Source organism: Xenopus laevis, chromosome 1S (assembly GCF_017654675.1).
Source record: "Xenopus laevis strain J_2021 chromosome 1S, Xenopus_laevis_v10.1, whole genome shotgun sequence".
Taxonomy (NCBI): domain Eukaryota; kingdom Metazoa; phylum Chordata; class Amphibia; order Anura; family Pipidae; genus Xenopus; species Xenopus laevis.
Genome location: NC_054372.1, coordinates 6593094 through 6613105, shown reverse-complemented (window position 1 = coordinate 6613105; position 20012 = coordinate 6593094). Strand labels below are relative to the sequence as shown.

The following is a 20012-nucleotide window of genomic DNA, read 5'->3' as shown; positions in this document are numbered from 1 at the left end:
GGGATAGCAGGTATAGTAGGGAGAGATGGTGTCTATAGTAACAGTGGATAATAGTCTCTGGGAAGGGAGTGTGACTGTGAGATAGCAGGTATAGTAGGGAGAGATGGTGTCTATAGTAACAGTGGATAATAGTCTCTGGGAAGGGAGTGTGACTGTGGGATAGCAGGTATAGTAGGGAGAGATGGTGCCTATAGTAACAGTAGCTATAATTACTATTTAACTGTTTTATTTACCCCTTTTGGTTCATTTGGGGGCTCCAAATCTGCATGATGGATGACTGTGCTATTTGCTGAGACTATCACAATGTATTGTATAATCCGTGGCATTGTTTTATTGTATGTCTCTGTTAAAGCCTATGAGTGCAGCTGTTCCTGCTGAATTGTGCTTAGTACAGGGAATACCTATATCTACGCTTATAACAGAGAAAAACTGTTCTATATCCACTTGATCTTCCGATTAGACCAGTTCAGTGGAAGGATTTAAACCTGGTCAGGTGGTCAGTACGGTGACACTTGAATCCCTTCAGATGTTACTAAAACTACAACTCCCAGCACTCCACAACAACCAGTGGGATCAGTTGTGATTCAATAACATTTGCTGGGCCACATGTTGGCGACCCCTGGTTTGTATTAAAAACAACTGCCTGTTTGGTTACACCCTGTGTTAGAGTCCTGCAGCGGGTCGGGTAACTGTGGGTATAAAATAGCGGGTACCTTGCAGGATGAGGGTAGGATTTTCGGGTGTGAGTTTAGACGCGGGTCTGTGGGTCTCTTCTGTGTTTCTTATGTTATATTGTCTTTATTTTACTTCTTTTTAGTGATGAGTGAAATGTTTTGCCTCAGAAATAACGCCCATAGACTTTAATGTGTTTTGTCAAATTTTCGCTGTTTTGCAAATTTTTGGCGAATCAAAACAGGTCAGATTCTCTCTATTCCTATTAAAATTGTACAAAATGTTTTTTGTCTCCGCCCACTTTTGTTGTTATCACTTCCTGTTTAATGGGGGTCGGCGGGTTGTGGATGAGGCAGTTGAGGGCCTGGGTCGGGTAGCGGATCTCAGAAATTGGTTCCGCGCAGGACTCTACCCTGGGCTTGCTCATTGCTGGCTACAGAGGGGGGGAAATGACGGAATCCCTTTAGGACTCGCTGACATGAGGAGAGGTGACAGATGCATTTGGGCTAATCCCACTGAGCCGCTGATCTCGTGACCCTGACTTGTGCCTTCCTTTACAAGGGGTGCCCTTATAATAGGGTTACTTACACAATGCCCGATCCTATTAGTGCTGGATATGAGGCTGAAAGACTGGAATTTGTTATATTCTCTATGGGGCAGATTTGTGTGGCCGAGGTTTTTTCCTCCCCTTTATTCGTTTTTTTTTTTTTTTTTCATTTTTTCACAATTTAATACATAACAGGTTTTAAATATATACATATTTAAAGGAGAACTAAAGCCTAACTAAAGAAGTAGAAATGTTGTACATGATGTTTTGTGCTTCTGTACCAGCCCAAGGCAACCACAGCCCTTTAGCAGTAAAGATCTGTGTCTCCAAAGATGCCCCAGTAGCTCCCCATCTTCTTTTCTGCTGATTCACTGCACATGCTCTGTGCTGCTGTCACTTACTGAGCTTAGGGAGCCACTCACAATATACAGTACACATAGAATAGAAATGTCACAATATAAGGCTGATTAGTAATTAATACACATAATTACTACATGGCAGCACAGAAACCAGTGCAATTAGCATCAGAATTGAATAATCAGCAAACCTGTAGCATCAGCTTATATTACAGGGGAAGCTCATTTTCTGCTGGATAATTAGTGACGAGCCCTAAGCTTAGCTTCTCAACAGCCAATCAGAGCCCACTGAGCATGTGAGTGTCACAGACACTTTCCAAGATGGTGACCCCCTGTGACAAGTTTGAAGTCCTGGATCATTGCTGCTATTGACAAGCTCAAACTTTAGCCTCGTGCAATAAGTTCACTATATAAAATATGGCATTTTTAGACACATTTATGTTTAGTGTTTAGTTCTTCTTTAATTGATGGCACTGAGGGAGGAAACTAATTCATTTAAAAAAAAACCCAAAAAAAAACCTTATTTCAGAACAAAATATAAAACTATAAGTAGGCTATAATTTATTTATTTGGATATACTGTTTAACTTATTTGTAAACATTAATTGCCCCCTTTAGAATCGGTTGTGGGGAAGCTGTAACAATGTGATTTTGTTGGTGTATCAGGTGCGGGTCGGGTTGCGGGTCTCATCTAGATTTCTTATGTTATGCAATATTGTCTATATTTTACTCCTTTTAAAGTTTTACAAAACTTTTCTGTCCCGCCCACTTTTGATGTCACTTCCTGTTTGCAGCACCGTCACTTCCTGTTTGATGGTGGTTGCGGATAAAGCAGTTGCGGGTCTGGGTCGGGTAGCGGATCAAAGTGGGTAAATATGCGGGTTGCGGTCCGGGTCATAGAAATTGGTTCCGCGCAGGACTCTACTTGGCGCTGCATCTTGTGCCACAAACGGACCCCTGCAGCCGTTCATTGGCCTTTGTGTCTCTAATATAACCTGGCAAGGAGGGCATCTTATTAAAGGAATTGTTCAGTATAAAAATAAAAACTGGGTAAATAAATAGGCTGTGCAAAATAAATAATGTATCTAATATAGTTAGTTAGCCATAAATGTAATGTATAAAGGCTGGAGTGAGTGGATGTGTAACATAATAGCCAGAACACTTCCTGCTTTTCAGCTCTCTTGGTTTACACTGGTTACCAGGCAGTAACCAATCAGGGACTTGAGGAGGGGTCACATGAGACATATCTGTTGCCTTTGAATCTGAACTGAATGCTGAGGATCAATTATAAACTCACTGAACAGTTATGTCCCCTTATAGTCACTGACTAACTCAGAGTTAGAGAGCTGAAAAGCAGGAAGTAGTGTTCTGGCTATTATGTTACACATCCAGTCTCTCCAGCCTTTATACATTACATTTTTGCCTAACTAAATATATTAGATACATTTTTTATTTTCCACATACTATCCATTTACGAGCTTTTATTTTTACCCTGAACTGTTCCTTTAACCAATGGCTTCTAACAAGCCAAGTAGACAGAGCAGCAAGTGCGTGACACTGCCCCAAAGTGAGGACAGATTGCCCATCCTACGTTCTGATATTCTGCTGCTCTATATAACGTGACTTCATTCTACACATTGGATCCATCTGTTTCAGACTTATTGTTTGGACACAATACTGTGTACGACAAGGTTTCAGGCTGTCTATCCGAGCACTGGCGATTTCTTTGTGTGTTTCGTGTCTATCCATCTATGTCTGTCTTTCTATCCATGTGTCCTCTTTGCTGGAACCTTATGCAGCAGATTGAAAGCAAAACCTTCCGGAGTGTGGCAGCTTCTTTATTGCACGATGATTAATTGCTGCTACAGATAACCGGGCTCAGGGGTAAAAGCCTAATTGTATGGGTCTTACTTGGCCTGATAACTGAACAGCAACACACACACTATTGGATATGTTCTGCCAATCCAATTGCCAGTTTGGTTGTAGAACTCTAAAGGGTAAATACGGCCCCTGAAGCAACGTGGCAGCCGATTACTAGAGGTGAAATGATTTTTCCTACATTGTTTCAAGAGTCAGAACCAGAGAACCGGACGGGACAGACTGAGGCTTCTGAAGATTCTACAAATGACTTATTTTGCCTGAAGTTGCTGATGCCGAGTGTCACATATTGCTCCGTGCATAACGCACCCTCCGCTTTACTTGTCCTTTAACGTACCTACCAACATTTTGGAAACAGAAAAAAAATTTTGTTCTGCGGAGTGTGCCTAATTTTTGGGCCACACCCATTTTTGTGACCACACTCCCTAATTACCATGTTCGTTTTACAAAATTTGGCAGTTTATGAAAGTTTCTGGGTTTTTTTTCTGTTATTAGCTGCAAGTCACATTTTTCCCAAGAGACCTGCTTATCTTAAATTGTTACAATTGTATATTTGCTTATCTTAAATTGTTACAAATGTATCTACGTGCACCCATTCTAAAGGGGCAATTAATGTTTATAAATAAGTTTACAAACAGTATATCCAAATAAATAAGTTATAGCCTACTTATAATTTTACATTTTGTTCTGAAATAAGGTTTTTTTTAAAATGAATTTGTTTCCTTCCTCAGTGCCATCAATTAAAGTAGAAGTAAACATCAAAAATGAATGTGGCTAAAAATGTCCTATTTGATATAGTGAACTTATTGCACGAGGCTAAAGTTTGAGCTTGTCAATAGCAGCAATGATCCAGGACTTCAAACTTGTCACAGGGGGTCACCATCTTGGAAAGTGTCTGTGACACTCACATGCTCAGTGGGCTCTGATTGGCTGTTGAGAAGCTAAGCTTAGGGCTCGTCACTAATTATCCAGCAGAAAATGAGCTTCCCTGGCTGTAATATAAGCTGATGCTACAGGTTTGCTGATTATTCAATTCTGATGCTAATTGCACTGGTTTCTGTGCTGCCATGTAGTAATTATGTGTATTAATTACTAATCAGCTTTATATTGTGACATTTCTATTCTATGTGTACTGTATATTGTGAGTGGCTCCCTAAGCTCAGTAAGTGACAGCAGCACAGAGCATGTGCAGTGAATCAGCAGAAAAGAAGATGGGGAGCTACTGGGGCATCTTTGGAGACACAGATCTTTACTGCTAAAGGGCTGTGGTTGCCTTGGGCTGGTACAGAAGCACAAAACATCATGTACAACATTTCTACCTACTTCTTTAGTTAGGCTTTAGTTCTCCTTTAAGTTTGAAACTTTCTATCTTTTTCTGGTTGTTCAGTGCAGGAGATGAAAGGGAAAGTGGGGACATTTCAGTAACAAGAATCTGTTTTTGTTTTAGATTTGCTCTCAGATTCTAGATTGTAGGATGTGGCCAGTGCCAAGGGCCAGCTTGTTCCCCTGTGGGCATTGCTGTGTATGTGCCACTTTAATGCTCCTCGTTGCCTTGTGCAGTAACGAAGCAGCAGCAACAACAGGCGTAGAGTTGAGGTGACGTAAGGAGCCAGAAGTCCAGCAGCTCTGCTGTTAGTCATGGAAATGTGACTCACGGTATTAGCAGAATTCTATCAGGAATGTCCGTCTGCTTCTCACAAACAGACCTGGGATAAGGCCGTCGGGAAGCACAAGTGGGAGACACGAGGTTTAGATCCGACGACTCTCCCCACCCGCTTGTTTTGGGGAGTCAGACCCTGCAGGTAGGTGACTAGGAGACGCTGTTTAAAAGAATAAAAAACGAATTGACGTTCCTCGTACCATTGGCATTCTGTAGAGTTTTTATCAGATGGTCCTGTAGAATATTGACCCTATACAGGTATGGGACCTGTTATCCAGAATGCTCGGGACCTGGGGTTTTCTTCATAATAGATCTTTCCATAATTTGGATCTTCATACTTTAAGTCTACTAGAAAATCATATAAACATTAAATAAACCCAATAGGCTGGTTTTGCTTCCAATAAGGATTAATTATATCTTAAGGTGGCCATACATGGGCCAATAAAAGCTGCCGACAGACTGAGTCAGCAGCTTATTGCCCGTGTGTATGGGGCCCTCTGACGGGCTTCCCACATAGATATCTGGCCGAAAGTTGGGCAGATGTCGATGTATCCGTCTATAACACGGATCGCATGTTGGGTTCTTCTGGGATTCGAGTCAGGGACATTTGGGTTTGTGGTTCAGTGTCTTAACCACTGGGCCAGGTGAGCAGCCTGTAGAGTTGCTCACTATATATTACCTGGCCTTTGCAGCCCCAGCCTAGCAGCAGTCTGATTGGTTTGCAGTCAGTCAATCAGGGCTGACTCTGCCCTATTTAAGGCCAGCCCTCAAAATGCATGAGCATTGGTTCCCATCCTAGCAGTGTGGCATTGTCCCTAGCTACGGGTTCCTGCTCTAGCCTCCTTTCCTTTCCCTGCCTTGTCTTGTCTGAACTCTTCCCTGTCTGGTCCTGCCTGGCTCTGAACCTTGTCTTGTCTTGACCTGCCTTACCTTTCCCTTCCAGTTCTGCTCCGGTCCTGCTTTAAACCTTGATCTTTCTTTGCTTTAACCTTCCCTTGGCCTTGCCCTACCCGGCTTTCCTTGCTATTCTGAATCTTGCTCTGCTCCTCACTCCAAACCTGACCTTACCTAGTACCTTTCCCTGCCTTGACCTTGAACTGACCTGACTTTGCCTTTCTTGTTCCTGCTTCCTGTTCTGTTTTGACTCTGTCTATATCTTCCCTCGTCTTGCTCTGCCTTTTCCAGTCCTCTGGCTATCCCGTCCTTTCCGGCTATCTGCTCCAGTCCTCTCGCTATCCTGCCCTTCTGCTCCAGTCTCCTTCTGCACTCTATCCCCAGTTTGATCTGATCTACGCCCGCACCTGTTCCATCCAGTCTGTTCCTGTCCTGACCTTCGCCCTCTTGATCCTGTCTAGTCCAGTCCTGATCTTCATCCTCTCCGTCCTGTTCTCATCTCCCTCGTCACCCTGTTCCTGCCTGTGTCCCGTGGGTTCAGCCAGCTCTTGCCTAAAAGACTCGCTTTCCTCCTGGTGCCTATACAGCGCCCCCTACGTTATCCCTTACACTGCATCTGTTCGTTGATGCTATCCCGAAATCCAAATGCCCGTATTCCTTGCATTATGATCCAATCGTTGGGCTCAAGGGCCCACGATCGGATCAGTCCGATATCACCCACCTCAAGGTGGGCATATCGGGGAGAGATCTGCACGTTTGGCAACATCGCCAAACGAGCGGACCTCTGTGTATGGCCAGCTTAAGGGGAACTAAAGTCTAAAATAGAATAAGGCTAAAAATGCTGTATTTTGTATACTAAACATAAACATGAACTTATCAATCAAGCAAATTATTTATGCTTTCAAAGTTGGCCACAGGGGGTCACCATCTTGTAATTTTGCAAGACCAAGACTGCGCACATGCTCACTGTGGTCTGGGCGTCAGTTGGGAGGTTAGATTTAGGGATTGTCATAAATTATCAAAACAGCAAATCAAATAATATCTGCCAGAAGCCGATACAACAAGACTGATTAATAATCAGAATATACAGACTGCACTGGGTCTGCGGATATGAATCTCTACACGGTCGCCGGCTGCTCATTAACATTTTGGATTATTTGATAGGTAGTTTGCACCAGGTCCAGTAACCCATAGCAACTAATCAGTGAGTCGCATTTATTGGTCACATTTATTGGTCACTTGTGATTGGTTGCTATGAGTAACTTGACCTGGTGTGAACTCTGGTTTGACCTCTTAACTTACATTATACCCAGTTAGGTGACTTTTTGCCAATCTATGGAATCCGCAGGGATTTCAGTCGCTTGTGCACCGGCAGAAATACCCCGGCAGAGGATAAGCCCCTTGTGGAATGTATTTATTTATTTATTCCTGCAGCTTTGTATCACTTTTAAATCTGGTTGCTAAGATCTCTGAGCCCGGTAACGAGGCAAACATTAGGCTTTGAACCTGGCGAATAATACACAAATAATTACCGGTTTAAATGATAGATATTTTATTGTAAAGAGGAAGGAGATGTATTGGTCACCGTTCCCCAGCCGCTGACGTGTGCGCATGGTGATGTCTGTGTCATGTCATGGCAAGAATGGTTTTCCCAACAGGAATTCCGGCCCTTTTCCTAACAAATGTCTATTTATAACCCGGAGTCACATCCGGAGCAGCCTGCTTTCCTTTCCCCTAGTGCCGGGAATCCTTGATATTCTCTGGGGGCGCAGGTGCTCGCTAGGACTGGAACACGCGGAGGTTTGGGCTAATGCTGCACGTGGCAACAGTTTTATGTCATTTCAAAAAAACATTTTTTAATTAATCAGAAAAATTTCAGAAAATGTCAAGAACCAGTGACGTAATTAGAGTGTGCCTGGCCCCTGCCAAAAAATCTTCAAAGGGCCTAGTGCACTACAATTCCCATCCTCCACCCGCTTCCCGCCTCCGCCCACTTCCTGCCTGGACCCCGCCCACTCTCCACCCTCTCTCCACCCTGTGCCAACACACTCTGCTTCCCCCGCCAGGACGAGATAACGTTACGTGGCATCCGTTCGTGTGTTACCCCCTTATTTCTCCCGTCTCCGTCTGAGGACCAGACCCAGGCTAGCAATCTGTGAATTCTGGCAACTGCAAGAGGGGCTGTTGTACGTTGCCATAAACACTCACTATTTAGTGGCCTGTTTGGGCCTCTGTGTACTTGAAATGCCAGGACCTATTTAAATCCCAGTCTGATAGGGTTTCCCAGCCCTGGGCTGACTGTAGAGGGGTTAAAAGATGCAGACGAGGAAACTGAGATTTTAGTATTTTTACTGCCGTTTTCTTCCTGGAAGATGCTTTAAACTCGTTCCCCTCCTTGATAATAGTCATTTTTAAAGTTGATCAAGACTCGTAAAGCTTTAAATTAACTTTTCAAATGCCTTTTATTAGCTGCCATTATAAGGCTGAAATCTGGCCAAGTGGGTGAATTAAATAATTCCTGCTCTGTCTCTTTAAGAGTCCTTCTGCATGCCCTTGCCTGGCCTCACTCCCATGTAAACTGCCATCAGAGTTTTCTAGTTCCGCCCACTGAATGGGCCTGAAAGAAATTGATGATGGCAAATCCCATTGTGAGGGCAGGATGGATATGGGATATGGCCATTTAGGCCATTACATGGAGACCTTGGGATGTCTCTGTTCTGCCTTCGGACTTGCCAGCACATTGAGTTTGGACGGACCAGTCCAGGTTCCCCGAGTGCCTGTTTGTTTTTCGCATGACTAAGCCGTAGGGAGTGAGTCGGGCTGCCTTGGCCTTGCAGTAAATCAATTATCCTCAGTGCCATAATGGAGATCTCAATCTTGTCCCATTGAACCATATGGTACAGTAAATTGTCCCTGCTGGGATAAGAGCTGCTGCTGAGCCCATAGTCTTTATTAGTGATACAGCCCTGGGCATAGCCCGCTTTGCAAGGCCATGTTATAGAAAATATGACCTGTGGCCCCTCGATCTCCTGACACATACAAAGTGCCACTAACTTTCCCACCTCTCTTTAACCCCTCTCTCATCCTAACTACAGCTGCAGTACTTATCTGTTATCTACTGTGTATCCTGTGCTTGAATGGCTGCCCCCATGGCTACACAGCAGCTTGTTTATATAAACTATAGTAGTACTTATCTGTTATCTACTGTGTATCCTGTGCTTGAATGGCGGCCCCCATGGCTACACAGCAGCTTGTTTATATAAACTATAGTAGTACTTATCTGTTATCTACTGTGTATCCTGTGCTTGAATGGCTGCCCCCATGGCTACACAGCAGTTTGTTTATATAAACTATAGTAGTACTTATCTGTTATCTACTGTGTATCCTGTGCTTGAATGGCTGCCCCCATGGCTACACAGCAGCTTATTTATATAAACTATAGTAGTACTTATCTGTTATCTACTGTGTATCCTGTGCTTGAATGGCTGCCCCATGGCTACACAGCAGCTTGTTTATATAAACTATAGTAGTACTTATCTGTTATCTACTGTGTATCCTGTGCTTGAATGGCGGCCCCCATGGCTACACAGCAGCTTGTTTATATAAACTATAGTAGTACTTATCTGTTATCTACTGTGTATCCTGTGCTTGAATGGCGGCCCCCATGGCTACACAGCAGCTTGTTTATATAAACTATAGTAGTACTTATCTGTTATCTACTGTGTATCCTGTGCTTGAATGGCTGCCCCATGGCTACACAGCAGCTTGTTTATATAAATTATAGTAGTACTTATCTGTTATCTACTGTGTATCCTGTGCTTGAATGGCTGCCCCCATGGCTACACAGCAGCTTGTTTATATAAACTATAGTAGTACTTATCTTTTATCTACTGTGTATCCTGTGCTTGAATGGCGTTTCTGAATCAAACACAAGTTTTCATTGTTTTAAAACACTTTGACTTATTTAATGTTACTTTTCCTTTAAAGTCTCCCCTTGGTGCTGCACATAGATAAAATTGAAGGCATGAAGTTCAGCGTGAACCAGATACCCTGACTTCTTTTATTTAATATATGGAGGTACAGTGGCCCTGGAAAGAAGAGGTGGTTACTCATACAGACAGGCTGCACATATAAAGGAAACTATAGAATAAGAGATATTGGTATATAAATATATGTTAATAATAATAATAATAATAATAATAATAATAATACTGGTCACTTCTAATATTTCTACGGTTTTTGTTTCCTACAGGTGGGAAGAACCTGTGGGCGACAGATGGTTCTGGATGGAATCCAAAGATCTTGAGGACTTGACAGCTCAGTGATAAACTAAGGTATCTCAATGCTTTAGTAATATCCTTATCATTTACAGTAGGGGGTACATTATCCGTTATAATACACGGGTGATACTCAGAGTTCCCTGTATAACTCAGCCTGCAGCCTTGTGTCTTTATATGGTCACAGAACAACCCCTCAGTGACTTCTAATATCCTTATCATTTACAGTAGGGGGTACATTATCCCTTATAATACATGAGTGATACTCAGAGTTCCCTGTATAACTCAGCCTGCAGCCTTGTGCCTTTATATGGTCACAGAACAACCCCTTAGTGACTTCTAATATCCTTATCATTTACAGTAGGGGGTACATTATCCCTTATAATACATGAGTGATACTCAGAGTTCCCTGTATAACTCAGCCTGCAGCCTTGTGCCTTTATATGGTCACAGAACAACCCCTTAGTGACTTCTAATATCCTTATCATTTACAGTAGGGGGTACATTATCGCTTATAATACATGAGTGATACTCAGAGTTCCCTGTATAACTCAGCCTGCAGCCTTGTGCCTTTATATGGTCACAGAACAACCCCTCAGTGACTTCTAATATCCTTATCATTTACAGCAGGGGGTACATTATCCCTTATAATACATGAGTGATACTCAGAGTTCCCTGTATAACTCAGCCTGCAGCCTTGTGTCTTTATATGGTCACAGAACAACCCCTCAGTGACTTCTAATATCCTTATCATTTACAGTAGGGGGTACATTATCGCTTATAATACATGAGTGATACTCAGAGTTCCCTGTATAACTCAGCCTGCAGCCTTGTGCCTTTATATGGTCACAGAACAACCCCTCAGTGACTTCTAATATCCTTATCATTTACAGTAGGGGGTACATTATCCCTTATAATACATGAGTGATACTCTGAGTTCCCTGTATAACTCAGCCTGCAGCCTTGTGTCTTTATATGGTCACAGAACAACCCCTCAGTGACTTCTAATATCCTTATCATTTACAGTAGGGGGTACATTATCCCTTATAATACATGAGTGATACTCAGAGTTCCCTGTATAACTCAGCCTGCAGCCTTGTGTCTTTATATGGTCACAGAACAACCCCTCAGTCACTTCTAATATCCTTATCATTTAAGAGCATAAAAAGATTAATAAACCCTATTTCTGCTCTGTGTAACAGGACGATTGGTTTCCTGCAGATAAAGGGATTATGGGATTCCCAGGGGCCAGGCTGCTAATTGATAACACATTATATACACACAGGTTCTATGTTTGGAAATGACAATATAATTTTTGTATTTTTGGCAAGTACATACATTTTCCCCCTGATGGAGTTATTTTCCTCCCTCTTGCTTTGATTCTGCTGAATGTCTATCAGTGCATCAGTATTCTGGGCTTGTGCCTTTGCTTATACAGGGAGAGTAATAGTAACAGGTATAGGGATATATATATATATATATATGATCCGAGGGGAACCTGCCATGAACCTATTGAGTGTAATTGCTGCTCAGCCGCTTCTCTCCCCTCTATGTTGGCTCTTCTCAGCCGACCTGTGGAAGGAATGTGAATGTGGCCTAATCATCACCTGCTGTATTTTGTCCAGACACATGGGAAGGGAGAGGTGCAGAGCCAAATATTTTCCCACAGCTTGTCAGAACACGTTGCTTGTAAGAACTTTATTTCATATACAGCCACATTCATTTACTTACTCTGGGCTAGAAATATGAGAGTGTCTGTGTTCTGATTGGCTACAGACTGGCCTAGCCATTTATATACTAATGCACTGATTGGCTACAGACTGGCCAAGCCATTTATATACTAATGCATTGATTGGCTACAGACTGGCCTAGCCATATATATACTAATGCACTGATTGGCTACAGACTGGCCTAGCCATATATATACTAATGCACTGATTGGCTACAGACTGGCCTAGCCATATATATACTAATGCACTGTTTGGCTACAGTTTGGCGGAAGCTGCCATATTGTCGCCTGCTTGTATTCAGAAATATAGTACTATTAAACTTGAACCTGTGGTTCCTGGAGGATGCTGGGTATTGTAGTAAACAATCAGCTGAAACGTTCCTCTGCTTTAGAAGAAACAGTCTCTGAGCTGTCGCTGAAACAATGATTTCACTTAGGAAATATCTATTTTCCCCCTCCCTCTTTCAGCAAGTAAATGTCAGATTGTGCACTCACTGCCGCCCAGGGCTCTGCTTCACCTTTTAAGCTCACTCCCTGTCACTGTTATTTAAGGTGGTCCTGGAGCAACGCAGACTAAGAGCTGACATTCTGCATGTCGTCATTCCACTGTAATTTTACCTCTACCTTTCTGTCTGCATTAGGGAGAGAATATAACACTGCTTTAAAGAGGACCAAGGAGAAGTTCACCTCTAAAATGGCAATAAGAGTCTAGCTATCTGTATAACAGAACATTCTGTCCCAGTGGCTGCACAGATCCTATCTGATCCCCATTGTAAGCAGCAGTCCTGTCCTGCTTTATGGCAGCTGAGATTCTAGCTATCTGTATAACAGAGCATTCTGTCCCAGTGGCTGCACAGATCCTATCTGATCCCCATTGTAAGCAACAGTCCTGTCCTGCTTTATGGCAGCTGAGATTCTAGCTATCTGTATAACAGAACATTCTGTCCCAGTGGCTGCACAGATCCTATCTGATCCCCATTGTAAGCAGCAGTCCTGTCCTGCTTTATGGCAGCTGAGATTTTAGCTATCTGTATAACAGAACATTCTGTCCCAGTGGCTGCACAGATCCTATCTGATCCCCATTGTAAGCAGCAGTCCTGTCCTGCTTTATGGCAGCTGAGGTTCTAGCTATCTGTATAACAGAACATTCTGTCCCAGTGGCTGCACAGATCCTATCTGATCCCCATTGTAAGCAGCAGTCCTGTCCTGCTTTATGGCAGCTGAGATACTAGCTATCTGTATAACAGAGCATTCTGTCCCAGTGGCTGCACAGATCCTATCTGATCCCCATTGTAAGCAGCAGTCCTGTCCTGCTTTATGGCAGCTGAGATTCTAGCTATCTGTATAACAGAACATTCTGTCCCAGTGGCTGCACAGATCCTATCTGATCCCCATTGTAAGCAGCAGTCCTGTCCTGCTTTATGGCAGCTGAGATTCTAGCTATCTGTATAACAGAACATTCTGTCCCAGTGGCTGCACAGATCCTATCCATGGAGCGATCCTCTTCCGGCTTCTTCTTTCTTCACGCGGCTGCATATGCGCATTAGAGTGAAAACCCGAACTTTAACTAAAAAGTCGCCGTTTGATTGTAGTTCGCATTTGTCTGCCCGGGAAATTTGAAGAAAGAAGAAGCCGGAAGAGGATTACTCCATGGTGCTCGCTGGTATAACCCCGGGCCGGTGCAGTTTTCTGCTGATAGGAGCATCGGCCCGGGGTTTCAGGTAAGTCAATACAATCACTTGAGGTGCATAACTTTTGGCACCCCCAAGTGTAAAAAGACTTTGTTTCTCCTTTAATGAGCAATTTAATATATCTTGGTAGGATAGGTCAGCTTATCAATATTTTGGGGCCCTAAATTGTACTTGCTGTGGGGCCCAGTAACATGTACTGTGTGTCTAATAGAGAATAAATGTTTGTGATCTATCTGCTCTAATCAAAAATTCAGAAATATATTCCCAGTCAATTCTCAAAGTTAAAAAATCACTTTTTATTCATCATAAATATTAAAAAGTAGGCATACAGACCAATTGATGCTCCGCCTTACGCGTTTCGCACCCACAGGCACTTATTCACCTATGAATAAGTGCCTGTGGGTGCGAAACGCGTAAGGCGGAGCATCAATTGGTCTGTATGCCTACTTTTTAATATTTATGATGAATAAAAAGTGATTTTTTAACTTTGAGAATTGACTGGGAATATATTTCTGAATCTTTGATTTGAGTGCCCTTTGGAGTTGGGGGCTATATTCCAGCATTTTTGGCCCTTTTTGACAGGCCTGTATAGACTGCAGCAGTTGAGTAGTAAGTTTTTTTGATCTATCTGCTCTACACTCACACACTATACAGCAACTCTGCACATGGGGACAAACAACTTCATCTTCTTTTCAGTTAATTACCCCAAAGTTGTATTTTTAATTCCTGTGTTTCATTAGTGTAGAATGAACCAGATTAGGCCTTATCCCACTGCCCTGTATTCATCGGCCGCTCTGTGCGATTCAAGCAATTAGTCTTGTCGTCATTTGTAATATCATTTGTTTGCCTCGCTATCTATTATTTTATAACAAGTGGGTCACTATAATATATCTCTGCCCCTGAGCTGCTTATAGCACAGGAATTGCACCCAGGGGTGGGGGGCACCCAGAATAATGATTCAGGCACATTCTATCCACTAGATTATGTCACTTATTGATTAAAGGACTCCGGACCGGATTACTGAGCAGTTGCCTGGCCGTGGACTGGGGGATTATAAAATATTACAATTACAGGTATAGGATCCCTTATCCAGAAACCCGATACCCAGAAAGCTCCGAATTACGGAATGGCTGTCTCCCATAGACTCCATTTTATCCAAATAATCCACATTTTTAAAAATGATTTCCTTTTTCTCTGTAATAATAAAACAGTAGCTTGTACTTGATCCCAACTAAGATATAATTAATCCTTATTGGAAGCAAAACCCGCCTACCGGGTTTATTTAATGTTTAAATGAATTTCTAGTAGACTTAAGGCATGAAGACCCAAATTACGGAAAGATCCATTATCCGGAATACCCCAGGTAGCGACCATTCTGGATAACAGGTCCCATACCTGTATTTTCTTTTTAATAAATAGGCACCCCCCGTTAGCTGCTCTTGTGAAGCTGCTCCCCTAGACTTTAGGCCCTTAGGAACCCGGAAGTGTAGGGGCCTCGGGAGTGTAGAGGGCCCAGTGAGGTCCTAATTAAAGGAGAATGAAAGGCAAATTACACTTGGAGGTGCCAAAAGTTATGCACTCCCAAGTTATTATATTTTCTTACCTGACACCCCGGGCCGGTGCTCCTATCAGTGGGGGGCTCTGCCTTAAAGGGGAACTATCACAAAAATGAAATTTTAATATAAGCTTCATTATACTGAAATAAGAAACTAAATACAATCAATTAAATATTCTGCATTGTTTCTGAAATAATCAAGTTTATATTCACTATTCCTCTCTCAGCATCTGTTTCTCTTCATTCTCTCTTCATGCAGCAGTTGGGTGTCAGATATTCACTGACAGTTAGATCCAATATATCTTATAGGGGGGCTCCTTTTGCCTAGAAGATGTATTAGAGCTCACTCTATTAAACTAACCAGACATCATGTCTCTCTACATGCAGAATTTGTGCAAAAGGCAGTTATTTTGTTAGATTTTGTTTGTACTGGAATCAGTTATTTGAGTGAGCTCTAAAACATCTGCTAGGAAAGGAGCCCCCCTATAAGATATATTGGATCTGTCAATGAATATCCGATACCCAACTCCTGCATGTAGAGAGACATGATGTCTGGTGAGTTTAATAGAGTGAGCTCTAATACATCTTATAGGCAAAAGGAGCCCCCCTATAAGATATATTGGATCTAACTGTCAGTGAATATCTGACACCCAACTGCTGCATGAAGAGAGAATGAAGAGAAACAGAGACTGAGAGAGGAATAATGAAGATAAACCTGATTAGTTCAGAAACAGTACAGAATATTTAATTGATTGTATTAATTGTTTAATTAATTGTGTAGGATGCTGCCACTTTGCAAAGTGATTTGTCTAAACTTGAAAACTGGGCAGCAAACTGGAAAATGAGGTTCAATGTTGATAAATGCAGGTTATGCACTTTGGCAAAAATAATATAAATGCAAGTTCTACACTAAATGGCAGTGTGTTGGGAGTTTCCTTAAATGAGAAGGATCTTGGGGTCTTTGTAGATAACACGTTGTCTAATTCTGGGCAGTGTCATTCTGTGGCTACTAAAGCAAATAAAGTTCTTGTATAAAAAAGGGCATTAACTCAAGAGATGAAACATAATTCTGTCTCTTTATAGGTCCCTGGTGAGGCCTCATCTGGAGTATGGGGGCAGTTTTGGACTCCAGTCCTTAAGAGGGATATAAATGAGCTGGAGAGAGTGCAGAGACTAAGTGCAACTAAACTGGTTAGAGGGAGGGAAGAGTTAAATTATGAGGGGAGACTGACAAGGTTGGGGTTGTTTTCTCTGGAAAAAAGGCGCTTGTGAGGGGACATGATTAGACTTTACAAGTACATTAGAGGACATTATAGACAAATAGCAGGGGACCTTTTTACCCATAAAGAGAATCACGTACCAGAGGCCTCCCCTTCAGACTAGAGGAAAAGAAGTTTCATTTAAAGGAACAGAGTAGGGGGTTCATCACAGTGAGGACAGTGAGGTTGGGGAATGCACTGCCGGGTGATGATTCAGTTAATGACTATAAGAGGGACTTGGATGATTTCTTGGACAGACATAATACAAAGGCTATTGTGATACTAAACTCTATAGTTAGTATAGATATGGGTATATAGAATTTAATTAAAAGTAGGGAGAGGTGTGTGTATGGGGCTGGGTTTTCATTTGGAGGGGTTGAACTTGATGGACTTTGTCTTTTTTCAACCCAATTTAACTATGTAACTATGTAACTATGTAAGTTTCTTATTTCAATATGATGAAGCTTATATTAAATTTTCATTTTCGTGATCGTTCCCCTTTAAAAAAGCAAAAAGTTATTTTTTTTTGTATTTTTGGTAACCCTGCCCCTATAACAGAAGTATTAGAATTGTATTTATGGGATGTGTTTCCGTGCGGAACAAAAGGATTTAACAGGTTTATTGTGTCTTTGTCACTTCTCCGTAGAGTCTCCAACCCCCCCCTTCTTTTTTTTTTTCTTTCATTTTATTGTTATTTTCCCTTGTTCAGCTTTGTGGGTTTCCATAGCAACCAGTCCTACACAGCAATTTGGCTCAGACTAAACTGAAAAATCTCTTGCCAAGCGAATCATGTTCTCCCCATAGCAACGGTGCCGGGAAACCTGAATCCCAACAAACCGCTGCCACTGGATAATGGTCTCGCCCTATGGACCCCTCTCTGATTGTGGGAATTTAATATGAGTCAGCGCGTGACATTAAGCCGATCCCCTATTAGATTTGTTATTCTGCTGATATGTCACTGAGACTAAAGGGGCCGGTGAGGATGTCATTATGATGATTCAGTTGTCCAATCAGAGAGCAGCTTCTATAGGGTTATTGCCTCTCTTATATTCCCTTTGTATAACCAACTGTGTGTAGGATGTTATTGTCTGGATCATGCTGAGCAACATCTACTATATTCTGCTGAATCCATGGAGAGACCTTGGCATGACCCTTTGTGCGCAGCAGTCCTGCCCTGCTTTATGGCAGCTGAGATTCTAGCTATCTGTATAACAGAACATTCTGTCCCAGTGGCTGCACAGATCCTATCTGATCCCCATTGTAAGCAGCAGTCCTGCCCTGCTTTATGGCAGCTGAGATTCTAGCTATCTGTATAACAGAGCATTCTGTCCCAGTGGCTGCACAGATCCTATCTGATCCCTATTGTAAGCAGCAGTCCTGTCCTGCTTTATGGCAGCTGAGATTCTAGCTATCTGTATAACAGAACATTCTGTCCCAGTGGCTGCACAGATCCTATCTGATCCCTATTGTAAGCAGCAGTCCTGTCCTGCTTTATGGCAGCTGAGATTCTAGCTATCTGTATAACAAAACATTCTGTCCCAGTGGCTGCACAGATCCTATCTGATCCCTATTGTAAGCAGCAGTCCTGTCCTGCTTTATGGCAGCTGAGATTCTAGCTATCTGTATAACAGAACATTCTGTCCCAGTGGCTGCACAGATCCTATCTGATCCCCATTGTAAGCAGCAGTCCTGTCCTGCTTTATGGCAGCTGAGATTCTAGCTATCTGTATAACATTCTGGCTGCACAGATCCTATTTGAACATTTCGTTAAAGATGTTTATTTAATTGCTGTATAATACAAACATGCACATGGTCTGGGCACACAATAAACGAAACCTTTACACTGTGCTGTCTAAGGGAAACAATATGGCAGTTTTGTGCCTTGTGTGTAAATATAGTGAAGTGAATATTCTTTTAGACGCTCCACAATAGGTGTCTGATTTTTTTCTTTACACAGCTGGACAGTTAAACTCAATACAATATCAGTCCTCCCATAATCCTTAGTGTCCCTTTATTATAATGTGGATGTTGGTTGTTTTAGGGGAAACAAAATAGAAATATTAATTGGTGGCGTGTGCAGATAATCCTGCGGGGCAGTAAAGCAATCTCTCCTCCCTGACGAGCTTTTTCAATACTCAGCTCTCACAATTACCATCAACACTAGATTAATTAATCCGCATATAAGAATAAGGCCTATTCGAGCGTGACAAAGGGCTTTAGGAATGGAAACCTGGGATATATCTCCCGTTTTTAGAAAGACAGTCCCTCTTTTGACAGCTCAACCCGCAGTCCTTCGTTTGTACTGGAAAATCCAGTTTTTCTCTGCACTGAACAGCCAGAAAAAGAAACAAAGTTTCTAACTTAATTGGCTTTTGGCAGAGAGCCCAGAACAGCAACAGCAGAAGATAAGATACTTCTGTAACAATTTAGAGATAAGCAAATAAGTAAATGTAACAATATAAGATAACAGGCCCCTTGGGAAAAGTTAAACTCACAGCTTAAAGGGCAATTCACCTTCATTAGCAAAACTGTAATAACTGGGAAATATGTTCAAACTTTCATAACCTGCCAAATGTTGTAAACTGAACATGGTCATTTGGTGGGTGTGACCACAAAAATGGGCGTGGTCAAAAAAAATTGCCGCCGTGCTACACATGCCAAATTTTTTGTCCCTCTTTTTATTTCCAAAATGTTGGGAGGTCTGGGATAGTCGAGTTCTGGGGAGCGTGGGGTTGATATCTGTGTCTTCCAGAAAAAAGAAATACCTTCACCCCATGAGATACAAACAGTAAGGATTAATGAGGCAATTTATCACCCGGGCGCTGCATTTTCTCTTTGCTTTCCAGCGTTTCCTCCTCATATGAAAGACATTAGGGCTGCACATAATGGGCTCATTTATAAGCAGAAGCGATGGCAGCGATCTGAAGCCCCTCATTCATCTCTCCATACAGGGGGGCTGTCTGATTGGGTTCAGATGGGTCGGGAAGCTCTCTGGGTATTGGGGGGGATCAGGGGTTTGTAACAAGCTCGGGAAATAGGGGCAGCTGCTGGAACCAGAGACATGGGAAAACTAAACTTACAGGGAACTGTGTGGGACAACTTGGCAGCAACAATTTCCCTTTTCTGGTTTGTTTACATGGAAAACATTTAAGCCTCAATTGGCTTCTAATTCCCTATAATGACTTGTGTGTCTGAGCTGTGCCTCCCAGCAATGCTGAGCTCCGCAAGCGCTACCCACCGAGCCACCGCAGTGACCATTTTTTAAAGGACAACTAAATACTAAAAATGAATATGGCTAAAAATGGCATATTTTATATAGTGAACTTATTGCACGAGGCTAAAGTTTGAGCTTGTCAATAGCAGCAATGATCCAGGACTTCAAACTTGTCACAGGGGGTCACCATCTTGGAAAGTGTCTGTGACACTCACATGCTCAGTGGGCTCTGATTGGCTGTTGAGAAGCTAAGCTTAGGGCTCGTCACTAATTATCCAGCA

The 20012-nt window shown here is 42.4% G+C and overlaps 1 protein-coding gene across 3 annotated transcripts in view; it reads left to right on the top strand.

The window, feature by feature from the left end:
• Positions 1-20012, top strand: part of ptpra.S (protein tyrosine phosphatase, receptor type A S homeolog) — an 83487-nt gene that overhangs the window by 32296 nt on the left and 31179 nt on the right. For 2 of the 3 annotated variants that reach the window (XM_041573403.1, NM_001087587.1), the window contains 1 exon segment: positions 10259-10340. The gene's annotated coding sequence lies outside the window, so the exon portion shown is untranslated. 3 annotated transcript variants of the gene reach the window in all.